General features: G+C 30.0%; 1 protein-coding gene and 1 long non-coding RNA gene across 2 annotated transcripts in view; one reads left to right on the plus strand and one right to left on the minus strand.

Annotated features, from left to right (window-relative positions):
* The window catches only part of LOC126881209 (uncharacterized), a 30,609-nt gene extending 29,103 nt beyond the window's left edge, over window positions 1-1,506 (minus strand). The window contains exon 1 of the long non-coding RNA XR_007696758.1: window positions 1,401-1,506. This is a non-coding gene — a long non-coding RNA (uncharacterized LOC126881209). The remainder of the gene's footprint in view (window positions 1-1,400) is intronic.
* A 14,563-nt stretch (window positions 1,507-16,069) lies between these two features.
* LOC126881945 (putative fatty acyl-CoA reductase CG5065) overlaps window positions 16,070-22,231 on the plus strand; it is a 210,224-nt gene continuing 204,062 nt past the window's right edge. The window contains exon 1 of the mRNA XM_050646684.1: window positions 16,070-16,350. The gene's annotated coding sequence lies outside the window, so the exon portion shown is untranslated. The remainder of the gene's footprint in view (window positions 16,351-22,231) is intronic.

Genomic DNA, 22,231 nt, shown 5'->3' on the forward strand with positions numbered 1-22,231 from the left:
AAATCGTCATTTTGAAGGTTTCTCAATGTTCTAAAAAATAAATTTTGTAATTTTATGTCAACTATTTAGCTTTTTAATTGAGTGCAAAAAAATGGAAAAAATCGCGTTGATTGCACTAAGTTGTTAATAATTAAAAAACGGACGCGAACTCTAGGCAGGAAATATGTAGGTTTTCATCCTATATGTCAACAGTCAACAATAACTAAAAAAGTAGTCAGCTACCTCGATATTTCAGTGTCCCGAACTGCCCGAACATGGTCTATTTATTGATTATTTCCCTGGAGTATATCTGTGCGACGACACGAACCTTATCTACTTGTAATAATACAGTTTGAAAAACCCAACACTAACTCGATGTCCTACTGTAGACAAGTCAAATCTTTAGTTTCTGCAAAATGTGCAATATTGAAGTGTTCAATGGCCCACCGCCTTTGCCCAGCTGCCGGCGGCCTAATAGTCACTAAATTTATGACTTCCGTCTTTTTAAATGAATAGTGTTAAGATAACAGAATGCTATGTTTGTTTTATTTTTGTTATGAATGCAATTTGTTTTATTCTATTTAGAAATGAATGCCCACTTCTATTTCATTAATGGATGAACATACATACTTGTTATTCGATTTTAATTTTTATATACACATATTTTTTGTACAGTATTTTTGCCGCCCTCTCATAATTTGCCGCCCTAGGCAACTGCCTATATTGCCTAATGGATAAAGCAGCCCTGGCTATGGTCGTCCGAACGCACCCATTTTATTTGCAATTTGGCATAAAAACAAATCAATTCTGTTTATTGCATTTATAAAATGGTATTTTCTTTGATTTGTATAGTAGGCCAAGGCAGGAGGCATATCGAAGCAGAGGACGACCACCGACTAGATGGACGGATGATATCAAGCGCATCACCACAAATTGGATGCAAGAAGCTCAAGATAGAAATAGGTGGAAATTTTTACGGGAGGCCTACGTTCAGCAGTGGACAAATATAGGCTAGTTGATGATGATGATGATTTTCTTTGATTTGTATAGTCTTATAAATTGTACAGATTATATTCTTAGATATATTATATAATTAGTAAATAATTATTTTTCGATTATAGCGCTATCTATTGACAACTAGAATAAATGTTATAAATGTCATCGACGAAGTGTAATCACCGGCTTGCGTTTTTTTCTGTCACATAAAATTTAATGTGTTACAAAGGAAATCGAAAAACTGTGACGCACTGAAAGATCCTCATGAGAAAAAGCATACTGTGAGAAAATGTCAATTTTGTTAACATACTGTAAACATGCTGCAGTGGGATTTATAAAAAACATGTTTTATTAATTATTTAAATCTTAAATCCACTCCAGTATTAAGTGGAATACATACCTCTATGTTGCTTATAACTTCTTACCTTTCGACCGTCGACATGTCGCACCCTCAGTGCAAGACTGCAGTAACTCAAAATTTTATGAAAATTAAGTAAATATGGAATTCGATTGTAAACATGCATATCTATCCCCTGTAAAACTTTAGTAACTTTTAAATGCTTAATGGGCTAAATATTACAACAACAACAGTTTAACTATTTTGCGTTTTTGAACATAAGTTCCGTGCAAAACTGTTGTAACTCTAATGTAACAGATTTACAAGAGTTTTGCACGGAACATTGCAACGGATTCGATAACAAGCAATGAAAAAAGTAAGATATTTGTTATTTTAATATCTATATCCGTGGTGTTTAATTTTAATATACAGAGCGTCTACGTAATCCATTAACGGCTGAGACAATAAACAAAGATTTTCGAGACCAATCTATTCATGTAAATTTTATGTCCTTTGTGTAATACAGTAAAACCTGTCAATAACGGTCACTAAAAATGACAGAACTATTGGCCGATATAAAAAGGTGGCCGCTAATACCAGGTTTTGTAGTCCAAAAATTTTGGTTTGAGGAACTTTGAAGCTGGCCGGCTAGTTCAGGTGGCCGTTAACACAGGTTTTACTCTATTATATTTATTTTCCATACGATTTTAAAAGGAAAAACAGTTATCTTAAAACTTGTGTATTGACAATACTGAGAGGTCGAAAAATATCTATTCTCAGAAAACTTTCCAAAGAACAGCCTAATATTCAAATGGCCAAAAAAAAATTTGGTATACTTATGCCATTCGGGTATGATACCAGAAGCCCACCATAGTTTTTATAAAAATATTTTGGCACAAGATGATGTACGAGAAGAGGACAACAACTACGGTAAAACCTGTCAGCAACGGCCACTAAAAATGAAAGAACTATTGGCCGATATAGAAAGGTGGCCGGTAATGCCAGTTTTTGTAGTCTAGATATACAGTAAAACCTGTCAATAACGGTCACTAAAAATGACAGAACTATTGGCCGATATAAAAAGGTGGACGCTAATACCAGGTTTTGTATTCCAAAAATTTTGGTTTGGGGAACTTTGAAGCTGGCCGGCTAGTTCAGGTGGCCGATTTTGACAGGTGGCCGTTAACACAGGTTTTACTGTACATAATTGGTTTGGGTAATTTTTAAACTGGCCGTTAGTACAGGTGGCCGGTAACACAGGTTTTACTGTAAAAGTAAATGTGTCTACGCTTTTTACAATTTTCTCCGTGCAAAACTGTTGTAACTTTGAAATTCTAATACTAAATGTGTAGTGATTAACAATTTTTTCCGTGCAAAAGTGTTGTAACTTTGAAATTCCTAATTTTTTTTGCGTTAGTATTATTTTATTTAAATTTATATTTTTGGTTAATGTAATATAGGCTGAAAAGCATGCAAAATCATAATTAAATGTTAATTTTTCTTAAAATTTGTGTCTTATTTCACCGATATTAGCACGAAAATAAACAAAATCGTCTTTATCTCGAAACTTACTTATTTTGACTTACTGCAGTCTTGCAATGAGGGTGTGATGTAATAGACTATTTTTTAAAACGTTTTTATATACTTGGCTTCGTCTTTGTAACCATGTCACTATGTCCGCAAATTTTGTAATCCATTTTAAAAATACTTCTAGGCTATCTAGGCACCTGAAATTTTCGGAATAGCTCAGAACTAGCTAACAATGCAATATTTAACTGCTATTATATGGATAAATCAATTCTTTTTTAATTTCAAACTATTTTAAAAATGTGACTAATGCAATGACATTTAGAATCCATTTTAAAGTACGTCAACAAATCGATATCAAGAAATTGATGGTGGCTCAGTAGTAGAGCATTAGACTGCAGATCGAGAGGTCCCGAGTTCGAACCCGGCTGTACGTATCTTTTTTTTATTTTTTTTAATAAATAATTAAAGTTAATATACTAAAAATTCATATTTTATAAGTTAATTATTATACAGGGTGTAACAAAAATACAGGTCATAAATGAAATCACATGTTCTGGGACCAAAAATAGTTCGATTGAACCTAACTTACCTTAGTACAAATATCCTCATAAAAAAAGTTACAGCCCTTTGAAGTTACAAAATGAAAATCGATTTTTTCGAATATATCGAAAACTATTGGAGATTTTTTATTGAAAATGGACATGTGGCATTCTTATGGCAGGAATATTTTAAAGAAAAATTATAGTGAAATTTGTGCACCCCATAAAAATTTTATGGGGGTTTTGTTCCCTTAAATCCCCCTAACTTTTGTGTACATTTCAATTAAATTATTTTTGTGGCACCATTAGTTAAATTCAATATTTTTAAAACTTTTTTGGCTCCTAGTATTTTTTCGATAAGGCAGTTTTTATCGAGTTGCGGCTTCTTTTTTAATATGTTTACATAAAGATTTTATGGGGGTTTTGTTCCTTTAAACCCCCCAAATGGTTGTGTACGTTCCAATTAAAGTATTACTGCGATACCATTAGTTAAACACGGTGTTTTTAAAACTTTTTTGATTCTTTATATTTTTTCGAGAAGACACCTTTTATCGAGATGTGGCTTCTTTTTTAATATGGTTCAAAATATACCTAAAAATGTAAATCATAAATAAATTTTCACATTATTACCAAGTCTCCATAATCGTACTTAACCATATACAAATAATGTGGTGGATTTGAAAAATATTCAAAATATCTTGATAAAAACTGACTTTTCGAAAAAGTACCAAGAGGCAAAACAGTTTTTAAAACATTGTGTTTAACTAATGGTACTACAATAAAAATTAAATTGGAACGTAGACAAAAGTTTGGGGGGGGGGTTTAAATGAACAAAACCCCCATAAATTTTTTATGGGGTGTGTAAATTTCACTATAATTTTTTCTTAAGATACTGCTGCCATAAGAATGCCACATGTCTATTTTCAATAAAAAAATCTAATAGTTTTCGATATATTGGAAAAAATCGATTTTCATTTTGTAACTTCAAAGGGCTGTAACTTTTTTTTTTTGCACATTTGTACTTAGGTAAGTTAGGTTCAATCTAACTATTTTTGGTCCCAGAATATGTGATTAAACGTATGACCTGTATTTTCGTTACACCCTGTATAGGGTGTCCCAAAAGTAGCGGAACGGTCAAATATTTCGTGAACTAAACATCGGATCGAAAAACTGAAAAATACGTGTTCAATAATTTTTAAAAATCTATCCAATGACACATAAACACCAATACCCACTACACCCCCTGGAGGTGGGGTGGGGGTAACTTTAAAATCTCAAATAGAAACCCCCAGTTTTTCTTACAAATTTGGATTCGTTACGTAAAAGTAGGAAACTTTTATTCAATTTTCAATTTATTTTTTCGAACTGTGGATAGATGGCGCTATAAATGGGAAAAACGATTTATCCTGATACCATGGGTAAATTAGAGAAGCGGTCTAATATCTCACGAAATACACTTCCAAATGAGAAATCAAAAAACAGATTTTTAATCTTTTTCGAAAACCTATCGAATAACACCAAACATGACCCTCCAAGCCACCCCTTGGAGGTGGGGTGGGGGGTAACTTTAAAATCTTAAATAGCAACCCCCACTTTTTATTGCAGATTCGGATTCGTCATAAAAAATTAAGCAACATTTATAAAAAATTAAGCAACATTTATTCGAAATATTTTTTAAAATTTCTAATAGATGGCGCTAATACATCGTATTTTTCCAATTAAAGCGCCATCGATTAACAATTCTAAAAAAATGTTTCGAATAAATGTTGCTTAATTTTTCATGGCTGATCCGAATCTGTAATAAAAAGTGGGGGTTGCTATTTAAGATTTTAAAGTTACCTCCCACCCCATCTCCAGGGGGTGGGTTGGAGGGTCACGTTTGGTGTTATTCGAAAAGTTTTCGAAAAAGATTACAAATTTGTTTTTAGTTTCTCATTTGGAAGTGTATTTCGTGAGATATCGGACCGTTTCCATAATTTACCTATGGTATCAGGATAAATCGTTTTTCCCAATTATAGCGCCATCTATCCACAGTTCAAAAAAATGTTTTGAATAAAATTTGCTTACTTTTACGTAACGAATTAAAATCTGCAAGAAAAACTGGGGGTTTGCAGTTGAGATTTTAAAGTTACCCCCCCCCCACCTCCAGGGGGTATAGTGGGGGTTGGTGTTTGGTGTCATTGGATAGATTTTTGAAAATGATTGAACACGTATTTTTCAGTTTTTCGATCCGATGTTTAGTTCGCGAAATATTCGACCGTTCCACTACTTTTGGGACACACGAGTAGGTACCATTTTAAATATTTTCTTTGATTTATACAGGGTGTTTCATTAAGAATTGTCCATATCGTAACTGGAGAAATCTTAGCACAAAATACGAAGATTTAACCCAACACACTTAAATAAAATATTCTTCCTTACCGAGATACAGAGTGTTTTATTACAAATGTTCTAAAATGATTTTAGCCCATTGTTAAAGCACCTTTTAATATTTTTTATTTAAACTTGACACACAGTTTACACATGTTAGGATACTTTAACTAGTGTTAAAAGATGGTTTTCCGCTGTTACCAGAGGCGTGCTGTAGGGATATATACTTCATTTTCGCCCCTTTTCCTCCCTTACAATCTACGCCACTGTCGTAATAATCTTTTCAGCATGTTTTTTTATTCTTCGTTAGTTTTTACGTAAATATCATCCTTTTGTCTCAATGCGATAGAGTAAGTAGTTTTCAAGTTATTTGCGTTTTAATATAATGGATTCAATAAGATTATGTATTTTAAACACATGATCTTATTGAATGTAGTTTAAAATACATAGTCTTAGGGAATCCATTATCTTTAAACGCAAATAACTTGAAAACTACTTACTCTATCGCAATGAGACAAAAGGATGATATTTATGTAAAAAATTGATGGATTCGACCGTTACTTGATGGAAGTTCATTTTATCTAATAATAAAACACTGAAAACGTTTGTTTTCTATACTTCCACAGAATTTATTATAACTAAGTGACTACAGCTGTTTCGGCAGAGTGCCTTTCTCAAGTGATATAGTTTACAATGTGTTTGCCTTTTTAAGTCTTCAACTGAAGAGGTTGAGGCGTGGGGAGCTGTTTGTCTCGAGTTGGTCATTCAGAATTATATCTGTATTTTTCAGTTTATTAATTTCCATAGATTCTAAAAAATATAGCTTTATTGTAGAAGTGTCTGTTTTTCTATTGTTGAATGCCCTTTTGTGTTCTGCTATCCGTTTGTCAAAAGTTCTCCCAGTTTGACCGATGTACGTTTTCGGACAGTCACCACACGTAAGTTTGTACACACCACTCTGTAGTTGCTTTCTCTTTCGGCTTTTATTGTTCATAATATATTTGCTTAAGTTGTTGTTAGTTCTGAAAGCTGGTGTTATTCCTTTCTTTTTTATGTATCTGGCTATTTTTGTTGTTATCTTGCCAGTATATGTGAGAGAGCAGAAGGTACTGGGTTCTTTCTGTGGTGGTGGATACACTAATTTCAGGGCTTTCTTATGGAGTTTTTGGTTTAAAATTTTGTTAACTGTTTGTTCGTTATAGCCGTTGTTTACTGCTATTTGTTTAATGATGTTTAGTTCTATCTCGAAGTTATTTTTTGTCAAGGGAATTTCTGTCAGTCTATGTATCATGCTATGGTAGGCTGCTAATTTGTGTTGTGTAGGATGGGATGATGAATTCTGTATAGTTGTGTCAGTATGGGTAGGTTTATGATATACGGAGAACTCATGTTTGTTGTGTAATCTGGAAATCGTTACATCTAGAAAGTTTATGGAGTTATTCTGTTCTGTTTCTATTGTAAACTCAATTTCTATCATATATTAATTCACTTCATAATAATATTGAGTTTACAATAGAAACAGAACAGAATAACTCCATAAACTTTCTAGATGTAACGATTTCCAGACTACACAACAAACATGAGTTCTCCGTATATCATAAACCTACCCATACTGACACAACTATACACAATTCATCATCCCATCTTACACAACACAAATTAGCAACCTACCATAGCATGATACATAGACTGACAGAAATTCCCATGACAAAAAATAACTTCGAGATAGAAATAAACATCATTAAACAAATAGCAGTAAACAACGGCTATAACGAACAAACAGTTAACAAAATTTTAAACCAAAAACTCCATAAGAAAGCCCTGAAATTAGTGTATCCACCACCACAGAAACAACCCAGTACCTTCTGCTCTCTCACATATACTGGCAAGATAACAACAAAAATAGCCAGATACATAAAAAAGAAAGGAATAACACCAGCTTTCAGAACTAACAACAACTTAAGCAAATATATTAAGAACAATAAAAGCCGAAAGAGTAAGCAACTACAGAGTGGTGTGTACAAACTAACGTGTGGTGACTGTCCGAAAACGTACATCGGTCAAACTGGCAGAACTTTTGACAAATGGATAGCAGATCACAAAATTGCATTCAACAATAGAAAAACAGACACTTCTACATACGCACTTCACCTTCTAGATCATTATCATTCTTTAAATGAAGAGTTTCAAATTCTGCATATTCAAAATAAAGGTCTTAAGCTATCTTTTTTAGAATCTATGGAAATTAATAAACTGAAAAATACAGATATAATTCTGAATGACCAACTCGAGACAAACAGCTCCCCACTCCTCAACTTCTTCAGTTGAAGACTTAAAAAGGCAAACACATTGTAAACTATATCACTTGAGAAAGGCACTCTGCCGAAACAGCTGTAGTCACTTAGTTATAATAAATTCTGTGGCGAAGTATAGAAAACAAACGTTTTCAGTGTTTTATTATTTATGTAAAAAGTAATAGTCCAGGGCGGATCTGTTTTGAGATGGACGTTGAGAGGTGACTCCATTTTTTTGCAGAAATTGCTAGAAATTAACCCATATATTAATAATTGAGTAATCCTCCCACTCAAAAATGTCCAGAACATTGTTTAAATAATCAAAATGTCAAAAAATGAAGGAAAATTCGATTTTTTTCTTCGTTTTTTGATTTTAACCTTAAAAGTATTCACTTCCGAGAAAAGTTGCACTAAAATAAAAGTTGCGTAATTAAATTTCCTACAATATAAGATTGGTTAAAAATTTTTAAAATTGTTACCCTTGTTGCAAAATAGCAATAATTGCGATAAAAAAACATAATAAAACAAGTACATATTCGCATTTTACGTTTTTCAACCATTTCTGCTACACTTAGCACCTTCATATTTCACCCAGAAAAAAACTTTATGATACGATAAAACAATACTGTAAATTTAGTTAAGATCGGTTCAATAGATTTTGCAACATAAATTTTGCAATCCAGCTTTCGCAAAGAAAATTCATTTTTTCAAAATGTTGCAGGACTGAAAATAAAGCAGATAGCAAGTTATTTTTTTTTACAAATAGAAGAATACTGTACCTTTCATTTGCAATTTGCAAAATTAAAATGAAAGGTTAACTACCACGGCGTCAGGAATTTTTTTAAATAAACATTAATTTTTGGTGCTACGCGCAGGACAGCGGTGTTCGATTCACACAAGTTGATTTCCACCAAAATTTCTTCCAATCTCGATCTAATATATTATTTTTTTACTCTATATTTTGTTGTATGTTCATATTTTAATTCCATAAAAATCAAACTAATTTGATTATTGTTTGTGAAAAATTGTTTAAACAATTGCATCTGTTTAAAAATAATACACTTTTATTTTCTATGTTAAAATATATGAACAAAGAAAGTTTTTACTAAAAAAAGTGTTATTTCAAAGGACATAGTATGTGTTTTAAAACAAATTTATTTGTTTATCTCGAAATGTACTGAAAATTAAAATTTATCAATCATTATCAAAGGTCACTGGAATGCCCAATCAGAGCGAACGTATCCGCTGTCCTGCGAGTAGCACCAAAAATTAATGTTTATTTAAAAAAATTCCTGACGCCGTGGTAGTTAACCGATTTTAATTTTGCAAATTGCAAATGAAAGGTACAGTATTCTTTTATATGTAAACCTGCTGTCTGCTTTATTTTCAGTGCTGCAACATTTTGAAAAAATGAATTTTTTGCAAAATTTATTTTGCAAAATTTATTAAACCAAGCTTAATGAAATTTACAGTATTGTTTTATCATATCATAAAGCTTTTCTGGGTGAAATATGAAGGTCCTAAGTGCAGCATAAATGGTTAAAAAACGTAAAATGCGAATACTTGTTTTTTATAGTTTTTTCTAAATTATTGCTATTTTGCACCAAGAGTGACAATTTTTAAAATTTTCAGTTAATCCTATATTGTAGGAAATTTTATTACGCAACTTTTTAGTGCAGTCATTGAAGGTGATTGATTTGCTGGAATATTGGTGAGTGGTTAGAGAATATCTCAAGGAACAAAGGTGACATGGTGCCAACTTGCGCTTTTACCCTGGGGGTGGGTACCACCCTTTCTCGAGGGTAAAAATTATTTTATTAAAAATAATTACATAATTCGATAGAGGGACAAATTCTAAGTAAAATTTGTTATATAAAGTTATTAAAATAAATCAAAACTTTTTGAGTTATTAAAGATCAAAAATTTTAATTTTTCGTGAGAGAAATGCATGTTTTTAACCGATTTTTTATAAATAACTTAAAAACTATAAGTTTTTACAAAAAAGTTATTATCTACAAAATTGAAGCTAATAAAAAAAAAGAATGTGTGTGTACTTTGTACGCACGTAAGAAGTTATACTTCTATTATATGATTATAAACGAAATTAATATACTTTTTATTTATATTTTATTTAAATATTAAATTAATTTATACTTACTACTTCTCAAACATTTTTATTAAAACAGTGCCCAAAAAACACATTAAAAATGCCACAAATGATTTCTGAACATTAATTGTCGGAAATTTTTTTAACTAAATACGTATTTTCTGAAAATAAAATTATATAATAAATATACTTACAATCATAAAATGTATAAAAAAAAATAAAAAAAATAAAAGTTTCTATTGGGATTCGAACCAACTTACCAAGCGGCTGGTATTTGCGTTGTATTGGGATTCACCCGCATTAAAACTTCGCCACAGAGACAGCTTGTCATTATGTGCGAAGATCGTCTAACTAAACAGATTAACCTTTTGACATTTTTAACTTATGTAAATCAAATTATTTTGATTTTGAATTGAAATGATTTAGAATTGAAAAAATACAACAAAACATAGAGTAAGAAGACAATATATTAAGTGAATATTGATAGAAATTTTGATGGTAATCAAATTATGTAAATAAAAGTATTACATACTACTTATGTATTTTGGTAGGTTCAAGGTAGGTATCGGAGCCCGTATAACGACTAATAAATTTCGCAATCACTTGCGTCGTGCAAAGTGGCTATGTTCAAATATCATAACAAAATTTGATCAACTATTTATAAAACACTTACCAGTGAAAGATTCTTTAGCTTTGAATAAGCGAGATCTGCGGCACTCATACTAGGCACAGTTTGATGAGCTTTCACATTGGCATGCAACAATCATCTCTTCTATGTAAATAAGTCCAAAAATATAATATGAAAACTATTTAAAAAGGCAGTATAACCATTAACTAACTTTTTGTTTGTTGTTTCTCTTCCTACAAATTTTAAAACGCAACAAGCATACATTATAACCAAACCATGCACAGTCCCACAGCTGTGCCACAGCTGCCATATTGGATAATTTTTGTCATGTCATTTGAACATCCAATCAGAACAAAGTTATAATGCGCATGCGCCCGGTCGCTAGGTTTTCCCATATAAAATTTCGCCGTCATTACGCCCGTAAAGAAGTATAACTTCAAAAATTAATAAACCACTTACTAAAAAGACCTTTTAATATTACTTGAAAGTAAGTTATAGGTAATTGAATGTATATTTTTTTCGGCGAGTACCCAAATCTAAGTATTCAAGCTTAAATAACGGGAAAATGATGCATTTTATAACATAAACTTATTGAACATTTGTCAATGTACTTAGAAATATCTATCAAATGAGTTCTTGAACAAGTTGATAGCATTAAGATTTATGCTCCAAAAAATTTATCTTTTAAAGTCTTTCCAAAAAATGTTCTTGTTTTTTTTTAAATAACCCCGTTAATTGTTAGGATATATAAGGTTCACCTAAAAACCATTTGAAAGTTAATTCCAAGGGCAATTAATTGAAAGGGCAATTAAATGACGTCAAATTTAATCTTTTAAACCTCTTACTTTTTTAAAAATAAAAGGTTAAATGGCCCTGGTTACATGGTTCTCGCAGCAAAATTTAAGCTTTAAACGTTTCTATCTCGGTTATTTTTTACCCTACAGAAATAATAAAAAAGGTAAAATATTTGATACAGAAAAAACTAAAATTTAGTTATATATCGTTTTTTACGTATGTTGAGTATTTTTGGAGTTATTATTAAAAGAAAATGAAAATTACGATCATTTTAAAAATTCTGATTTTTTTAAATTATACCTTTTTTCCAAAAATTTTCATTCTAAATCGGTCAAAATTGTTGAAATCACTACTTATACTAACATAAAGAAATTATTGTAAGGATTACTATAAATTTTAATTTTTATGGAAATGGGGATGTTTTATTTTTCACTTTTTTCTAAAAAATTCGAAAGGGTTATATTATTTTCATCATAACTTGCTTAATTTTAATGCTATTAACTTCTTCTGAAGCTCAATTGATAGGTAATCCGAAGTGCTTTGACAAGTGCTTACAGGTATATTTGAAAAATGCATCGTTTTCCCGTTATTTAAGCTTGAATACTTAGATTTGAGTATTCGTCGAAAAAAATTTACATTCAATTACCCATAACTCACTTTGACTTATGCCCCAGGCTGTGGGTGAAAAAACGTGATATAATTCAGGAATTTTTGAAACCTATCAGGTGTTGTAAAGGACGATGCCAGGAATAACTTATACTAAAATGTAACCAAAAATTTTGTGCGGTTTTTTATTTATGACGATTTTCAGTTGTTAAATTTGCAATTTTTAAAGATTTTTAATCTTGCAGCTTAGGATATTCATTTTAGAGAAAAACTTTTAAATAGAAAATTGTAGTAAATTAAAAAACCTACAATTTGAGCTATGGCAAGTTTAATTTCGTTAATACGTTATTGCAAAACAGCCTGCGAAAAGTCCAAAATGGCCGTTTTTTGCAATTGCCTTATTTATTGTAAAAATAACTTTTATGTACTTTTTTAAGGCTTTAAAATGAAGATCTTTCAATACTAAACATAAAAAAAATTTGCAGTGCCCGATTGGTGAACTTATTGTTTAGATATTATAATTTGTTTATCTCAAGAGGTCAAATGTCCAAGGCTATAACTTTTTGAAAAAAAATCGTACAGAGTTAATCTAAGATCCACTCTCCTTCCAAAGACTTATATTTTCATATTCTGATGTAAATAAATGCGTATAACATTTTCAACCTCTTATTTCGGGTTTGAAAATAAGGGGACAGATTTCGTTATAAACATTTAGAACTGAAGCCGCTCCTGTACATCCTATGAGTTTTTAACTTGCAGGTTATTGTTGCTGAAGACAAAATAAAGATTTAAAACTAAATAAAAATTTTCTACGACCAACTAAAGCCGAGATAATTGTTTTTGTTTTCTTAAATCGTAGTGACTTTATTTATAACAATTAAGAAATTATTTCAGTCATTGACTAAAGAAAGACTTATATTATCTTAAAATAAAAATTATTTTAACCGAAAATTACATTTAATTATTAAAAATGATTTTTAAAATGTAATGGAGATTTATTTTTCGTTACGACTATGATTTATTGTGTCGGTTGCCCTTAGCAACGGCTAGCAACTTATAATACATTGTATCACGGTTTTTGCTTTAAATTTTAAAGCACGGCTTGGATTGACATGAAATTTGGCAAACACATAGATAACATGTTAAAGAATAAAAATGATATTGGGCCTCTGTGTGCTTTTGTCCTGGGGGTGAGTTTCACCCCTTATGAGGGATGAAAAAATATATGTTCAAACTAAGTTCGGAAATGGATAAAACGTCTAATTCTAAGCACTTTTCGTTCTATAGCATTTTTTCACGAAGTTAATATCTTTCGAGTTATTTTCGAGTAAATACCTTAATTTTTCAACAACAAAAAAAACACGTTTTTAGGCGGTTTTTGACAAATAACTCAAAAAATAAGTGTTTTATTGAAAAAATGGGTTTTAACAAAAATATAGCGAATTAAAAATTGAAAAAAATGATGTATGCATGAAATCTCTAGACCCAGTATAAACAAAGTTCTAGCTAATGAAAAATAGGTTCATATCCGTCAAATTTCAAAGTGAATTATTTCAACGTGAAATAATCAAAAAATCATGCACTTTTTGGAGAAAAATCATTTTTTAAAGTATTTAAAAAAATATGTATATCTGTTTTTAAAAAATGTTTATAGCATCAAAAGTAAGCAAGTTACTCTGAAAATAAAGTTGATCTCTTTTTTTGGTCAAAAAACTCGAAAGTCAACCCTCAATTAGCATCTTAAATCAAATAATCATTACCGCTTCACAAGTTACTTTGCTCATGTATTATTTATATGATCTGTAAGTATCATCGGTTCAATAAAAAGTAAATCTGTTTTAATTTTTAATTTAAAAAAAATGTTTTTTTTCTAAATAACTTAAAATTTCTTAATGTGACCAAAAATCACAAAGAGTAAAAAAATTTAGTTTTTGCTGTTATGAATATATTGGATTTTTTGTTTTTTTTGGAAGGCAAATATTTGTTAAGATATGGCTGTTCTAAATTTGCATACACTCGTGATTATTGACTAATTCATGTGCTTTTAACTACTGCCCCTTCAAAAATAAGCACTTTGTACCGATGAAACTTACAGACATAAACGACACATACACGAGTAAAACAACATTTAAGTAAAATTGATTAATTTCATTTTTGATGCTAATTAGGGGGTGACTTTCCCGAGTTTTTTGACAAAAGAAAAGAGATCAACTTTATTTTCAGCGTAACTTGCTTACTTTTGATGCTATAAACTTTTTTTAAAACAGATATACATATTTTTTTAAACACTTTAAAAAACTTGTAATGATTTTTCTCCAAAAGTGCATGATTTTTCGGTTATTTCACGTTGAAATAATTCACTTTAAAATTTGACGGATATGAACCTCTTTTTCATTAGCTAGAACTTTGTTTCTACTGGGTCTAGAGATTTCACCCGTACACCATTTTTTTCAATTTTTAATTTGCTATATTTTTGTTAAAACTCTTTTTTTCAATAAAATACTTACTTTTTGAGTTATTTGTCAAAAACCGCCTAAAAACGTGTCTTTTTTGTTGTTGAAAAATGAAGGTATTTACTCGAAAATAACTCGACATGTATTAACTTGGTGAAAAAATGCTATAGAACAAGAGGTGCTTAGAATTAGTCGTTTTATCCATTTCCGAACTTATTTTGAACATATATTTTTCACCCCTTATTAGGGGTGAAACTCACCCCTAGGACAAAAGCACACATAGGCCCAATATCATTTTTATTCTTTAACATATTATCTATGCGTTTGCCAAATTTCATGTCAATCCAAGCGCTGCTTTAAAATTTAAAGCGAAAACCGTGATTCAATGTATTATAAGTTGCTAGCCGTTGCTAAGGGCAACCGACACAATAAATCACAGTCGAAACGAAAAATAAATCTCCACTACATTTTAAAAATCATTTTTAATAATTAAATGTAACTTTCGGTCAAAATAATTTTTATTTTAAGATAATATAAGTCTTTCTTTAGTCACTGACTGTGAAATAATTTCTTACCAGAAAAACCAAGAAAAAAATCGAAATTTTCCTTCATTTTTTGACTTCGATTTTTTCCTTCATGTTGATTATTTAAACAATGTTCCGGACCTTTTTGAGTAGGCGGATAACTCAAATATTATTATATGAGTTATTTTCAAGCAATTTCTGCAAAAAATATGAGTCACCTCTCAACATCCAAATGTACTAATATTTTTACAGATGTGCCCTGGTCTATAACAAGGAATCAAAAAACATGGAAATGATTATTACAACAGTGGCGTAGATTGTGAGGGGGAAAAAGGAGCGAAAATGAAGTATATATCCCTACACCTACAGCACGCCTCTGGTAACAGCGGAAAACTGTCTTTTAACACTCATTAGAGTATCTTAACATGTGTAAACTGTTTGTCAAGTTTGAACCAAAAATATTGGAAGGTATTAAAACAGTGGGCTAAAATCATTTTAGAATATTTATAAAACACTCTGTATCTCGGTAAGGAAGAATATTTTATTTAAGTGTTTTGGGTTAAATCTTCGTATTTTGTTTTCCTACTAAGGTTTCTTCAGTTAGTCCAGTTACGATATGGACAATGACAATTCTTAATGAAATACCCTGTATAAGTTTATAATTTTATATTGGGTCCAATAAATAATGAAAACGTTTCATTATAAAAAGTTCTTTTTTATAAAAGTGTAATTATTTTGCAGCTAAATCTTTATCTTAATAATTATCAATGTTTTAAAAAATATATATCTATAATCTAAATTACTAAAGACGGTCCTGTACTATGCTGAATAGGATCCCGACTGAAAACTGTAACCCACTCCTTCCCCTGTAAATTCATGCAAGTCCATGACTGAAAAGATTTTCTAGTTCTTACCGTCGCTGCCAGATGACGCAACTATGCAATTTGAGCAGTGACATCAGTCCGGCCTACTGCTGCTAAGATTGGTACTCGCCCAAATTTAAAGCCGTGTGATACTATATTGATTTTTTCGTAAAACTACTTGTAATTTTTAGTAATTCCGTTTAATTTACAAAGCAGTAATTCGACAAATAAATTCAGTGTGTTCCGTACAGTTTTATGAATGTTTGCGTGTGATTTTGTGTTAATTTATTGGATTTATTTGAACATTCAAAGCCGGCTCCTCAGATTAGGTAAGATTTTAGTGTTAAAACCAAATCGAGGTGGGAGTTTGCATTAAAGGTTCTAACATTGCTCAGTTTTTGGAAAATATTTTATGAATTGTATGCGTTAGTAAAAATAGGAGCTGTCTTTGCTGTCGTTAATTCCTAAAAGCCCTAACCTTAAAAAATAGAAATCCTTGCAGACGTCTGGCATATTTTCTAATTCAGCGTCTGTATATTTTCATATAAATTATATCTCTTATAGAACAATGATTCTTTTCACTCTTAGTAAAACTATTTATAAATGTAGCTATTATTCTATTTTTGATTAGATGTTATTAAGAAATTAAATTTCCGTGGGGAGCTATTTTTATTAAATGAAACAAATTTAAAAATCTGAAAAGCAAATTATTATAATTGTGTGCATTCTACCTGCAAAAAATCTACAAATGAATATTTGGATTTCCCCGTGATATAATCTAATAATAATAAGTTTATTCCTATGTTATTTATTTTACACTATTACTCAATACTGCACATTTCTATGAATTGCACAATGCATGAAATATTTAATAAGATTTTATTTCATTATTTATTATTATGCTTGCATTATTTTTACGAGGGTTAGATATTTGAAAAATTGGCCGATATTGATATTCTTTTCAGGGCGCTTAAGTTATTCATTAAAAACGTTTTTTAATCGATTAAAGTCAATTTTGTGTGGTCATTTTGATAGTGTAAACCTACTTTTAAGTAGGTATGTAATTTTTAAGTTAGATACGTATTACGTATTTATGTATCATTGGATTAGACCACAATTCTTTGCGATAAAAATTATTTGTTTCATTTGTAAGTATTTTTGTTATGACGTTTAGATTTCAAATCCGGAAATCGTTCCCAAAATATATTATAAAATATAAATAAGAAATTGTTAACCTGTGCACAGCAGGTCAACACAGGACAGCACTAAACGACTAATAGTCTAGTAAAATAAAATTACACTACATGTAAATCAAAATGTAAATTCGTACAGGTTGAAACAAATTTTATATCAAAGTTTAGGTGGGTACAAAAGATATTTTCAAAAAAATATCCAAATCATACAAGGGGATCATTGTTTAAATAATTAAAAAGGGGTCATTTTTGCAAAAAAATTACTTTTTTAACTGCTGAGGTCATTCAATTATTAATGAAGGTCTATAGGATTGTTTTCTGTAAAGTTGAAGGGTAAATCTTTCATATAAGACTTACTAAATTAAATTTGACCCCCTATTTATTTAAATAATTATACATAAAACTTTAAAAACAAATTTGAAAAAAATTATTTTTAGCTTTTTAAATAAGCACTATAAAATGTCTTATTTTACAGGATAAGTTGCGCTATGTTATCAGTATTATTAAAAAAAAATTGGTCCAAAAATATTAAATATTTTTTGAGATATTGAATTTGTTCATTAAATGTTACTCTATTTTCAATTGAAAAAACGCGGTTGTTACCAAAGAAATAATTACCTGTCTTAAATCTTATTATTTTTATTTTTATGTATATTTTCGACAAATGTATTGATAAATTCAAATTTCAATTAAACTTCCCCCTAAAATGGCATTTGAAAATAATTCAAATTTGTTTATAATTTATTTTTTTAATAACGTCGCGGGGATTAAATATTTTGAAATGCCGTTTCGATAATTGGGTTCCTGGGAATTTTTCACTAATTAACAAATTTTTTTGTCTTTTTTTCCTCTTCTTTTTTTTTCTTGGCATTATATTACTACAGGCCCTTTTTGGGTTAAGTTTCATTAAGAATGTCGAATCTCTAAGTTGTAGATTCTAGACCTAAAAATATTAAGATTGGTCTAAAATCACTTAAATAAAATGTGGCTACTTACTGAGTTACAGGGTGTTTTATTTACAAATTTAAAAATTATTTTTACCAAGTACTTTCAAACTATTTGACATATATCCTTATCATACTTGGCAGAAAGTGTGGGTACTATACAGTCTACTAAATTGTGATAAATAAAAGTTTCTAGCTACCACCAGAGGCGTACGACAGGGGCCAGTTAATGGTTGACCCTTCCCATATTCTACGCCACTGAGGGAATTACTATTTTAGCGAAATTGTTCGATTCTCCAATACTTTCTATGTAAATAATATACTCTTTACTGGTAACGATTAAGTCATTAGTTTTCGAGATATTGGTCGTTAAAAATAAAACGGCATAGTTATTTTGATTCATTCATTCATTCATTTTAAATTTCCAATATCTCTCAAACTGATGACTTTATCGATACCAATAAAGTTATTTACATACAAAGTATTGGAGAATCGAAAAATTTCGCTACAATAGTAATTCACTCAGTGGCGTAGAATTTGGGAAGGGTCAATCATTCTCTATCCCCTGTCGTACGCCTCTGGCACTAGCTAGAAACGTTTATTAATCACAATTTAATGGGGTGTATAATAGCCACACTTTCTGCCAAGTATGATAAGGATACGTCAAATAGTTTTAAAGTATTTAGTAACAATAATTTTTAAATTTTTAAATAAAACACCCTGTAACTCAGTAAGTAGCCACATTTTATTTAAGAGATTTTAGTTAAATCTTAATATTTTTAAACTCAAAGAAAAAAAAAGAAGAAGAAAAATGACAAAAAAATTTTGTTAATTAGTAAAAAATTCCCAGGAACCCAATTATGGAAACGGCATTTCAAAATACTTAATCCCCGCGACGTTATTAAAAAAACAAATTATAAACAAATTTGAATAATTTTCAAATGCCATTTTAGTGGGGAGTATAACAGAAATGTGAATTTATCAATACATTTATCGAAAATATAGATAAAAATAAAAATAATTAGATCTTAAGCAGGTGAATATTTCTTTGGCAACAACCGCGTTTTTGCAATTGAAAATATAGTAACATTTAATAAACAAATTCAATATCTCAAAAAATATTAAATATTTTTCGACCAATTTTTTTTCCTTAATACTGGTAACATAGCGCAACTTATTCTGTAAAATAAGATATTTTATATTGCTTATTTAAAACGCTAAAAATAATTTTTTGCAAATTTGTTTTTAAAGTTTTATGTATAATTATTTAAATAAATAGGGGGTCAAATTTAATTTAGTAAGTCTTATGTGAAAAATTTACCCTTCAACTTTGCAGAAAAAAATCCTATAGACCTTCATTAGTAATTGAATGACCTCAGCAGTTAAAAAAGTAATTTTTTTGCAGAAATGACCCCTTTTTAATTATTTAAACAATGATACCCTTGTATGATTTGGATACTTTCTTGAAAATATCTTTTGTACCCACCTAAACTTTGATATAAAATTTGTTTTAACCTGTACGAATTTACATATTGACTTTTTTTTTATTTTATTAGGATATAAACCACAAAACAGAAAACGAGTAAAATGCAATTTCATTCCACTCAATTTACTCAATAGTGCAGTCATTGAAGCGTAAAATAGGTTTTTACCTCCGAAATTTTTTACTATGAACCGATTTACATATTTTGGAATTAGGCTTATCTTACCCTTAACTTTAAAAGTGATATTGACCCGAACTCCGTTTTTTATTTTTAAGTGGTGAAAACAACCCCTTAATGGAAAAATTGACATTGAGCCATTTTATCGCCAGAAAACGTGTTTAATAATAAATAGTGATATTGTGAAGTGTTTTCTACCACAATAAACTCACGTTAAACTCATTTTCTTCCCCTTGAAAACCGTACAACCCTTGCAAACAACCCCTAAATCGAAAAAATTTACAAAAAATGAATTTAGTATGACATAAAAAGATTTAAATATAGAGTAAATGATATTTTACGTTTTCTATCTTAATTATCATATTGTTAACCCCCTTTCAACCTTTAAAAACAACCCCTAAATAGAAAAAATTTACAAAATATTAATTTGGTTTGACAAGAAGACTTAATATACATAGAGTAAATAATATTTTACGTTATCTATCTTAATAATTTAATTGTTAACCCCTTTCAACCCTTAAAATCAACCCCTCGATTAAAAATTGTATAAAAAATTTCTTTTGATAAACTAAAAAGGATTTAAATATCGTTCCACATTCTCGAAAAAAGCTATGTTGAAAAATCATATGCTCAAGTTCTTTAACCCTTAAAACCACGGGCGCCCATATAAAAATTTTCAGGGGGGGGGGCAGAAGTGAAGATGTTGCACTTTATATTTTGTACACTTTGGATATACCATATATAATTTAAAGCACTGGAAAAGCCAGGGGGCACGCCCCCTCTGCCCATGGGTATGGGCGCCCATGCTTAAAACTACCCCTGAATTAAAACATTGAATATGTATGATTATACATTTAAAAATAATTCAATTATAGAGTAAGAAATCAACCATTTATTGAATAAAATATAAACTTACAAGTTTACAATAAAGTTTAGTTTACAAGTAAACTTACAATGGATATAAAAACCATGTGTGGTGTGTGTGGAGAGAAAGAGATGGCATTAGACAAAGAGTCTTTTTGCCACAGAATTTTATTATAAATATGTATAAAAACCATAAATGAACCATAAAATACATTAAAAAACCATAAAAAATCATTGTCATTTTCATTTACTTTCACAAAACATTAGAGTCATTATTTTACATAAAAATATACTTATTCCTTTGCAGACGGAAATATACTGGTCACATTATATTTATTATTGTGTTTTCAATTTATCAATCAAAGGCAAAATGAAAATTAAATTAAAATTTTTTTAAATAACGAGGGCACATAAATTTAATACACCCTTGTATATTGATCTGTAAATATTTATTAGAATTTAGTTTGGATGTAAGTGGATTTCTTTTTTAATGAGCTTTCCGATGAACCATTAAAGACTTTTGTGAATAATTAAAGTGAAAAGGACGATGTATTTAGATTTAAAATGGAAAAAGATTGTTTATTACGGGAACTATAGAATCCACAGGTAGAGGTAATTATCATTTTCTAGAAAAATGGTTTAAAAGAAAGTTTGGAATTTTAATATCTTTGTTTCAACCCGAGTAAATATTGTAGGGTTCCCCGAAAGTAATTAGGATGGTCGGAATAATTTTGAAAATGACTGTTTGTTTGTCGAATGGAAAAGAGAAATGTTTCTGATTCTTGGCAAGTTGGAAGGGGAAAAGTGGTTTGAATGTTGAGTGAGTTTGAAAAAGAAGTTATTATGTTTTTGGCATCGTTGAGGAGCAGTTCGACGTTTTCGTGGATAAGTAGTTAGCAAGTACCAGTGTTTGTTTGATAGTGGAGAATAGTGCTGAAAAGTGGAACGAGAGACAGATCAAATTGAGACTAAATACCTCTTTGATTCTGTATTATTGTGAGAAGGAGAGCAGAGAATTTTTGGAGTTTGTGTGAATCGAGTACTGGTCAAAAGAGGCTTTGGCTCGTTGGAGAATTGGTGCTGGTATGCTGGTTTTGAAGCTGGAGAACGGAGAGGGCTTCGATGAGTAACCTTTAACATAGTCAACGAGGGAGAGCTGTTTTTGGGTCACGAGAAGACATCAGAGTGAGTGAAGAAAAAGGTCAGTCAACTTATGTGAAAGATATTTTTATGTTCGGAAACTAAAATTTTGAGTAAAAAGCATATGAATTAAAATTCCAATATTTCTAAAAGTAAATAGGAAGTATAGCTAATCTTGCGAATACATAAATTTGTTTTGTTTAGTTTGTTTTACCAAAGTCATCGGGAACAAACCGATAAATTGTTTTTTTTTAACTATAATAAATTTAAGTGGTAAAAATTTCATTCAGGTTTTAGATTTGATAGATTTTAGAGTATTGATTTTGATAAATAAAAGACAATTCTGTATGTTTATTTTAATATTTTGCTTTATTTCTTTTCCCTATTTTATCCCGATTAGGATCAACT

Source organism: Diabrotica virgifera, chromosome 3 (genome assembly GCF_917563875.1).
Source record: "Diabrotica virgifera virgifera chromosome 3, PGI_DIABVI_V3a".
In the NCBI taxonomy this organism is placed as follows: Eukaryota; Metazoa; Arthropoda; class Insecta; order Coleoptera; family Chrysomelidae; genus Diabrotica; species Diabrotica virgifera.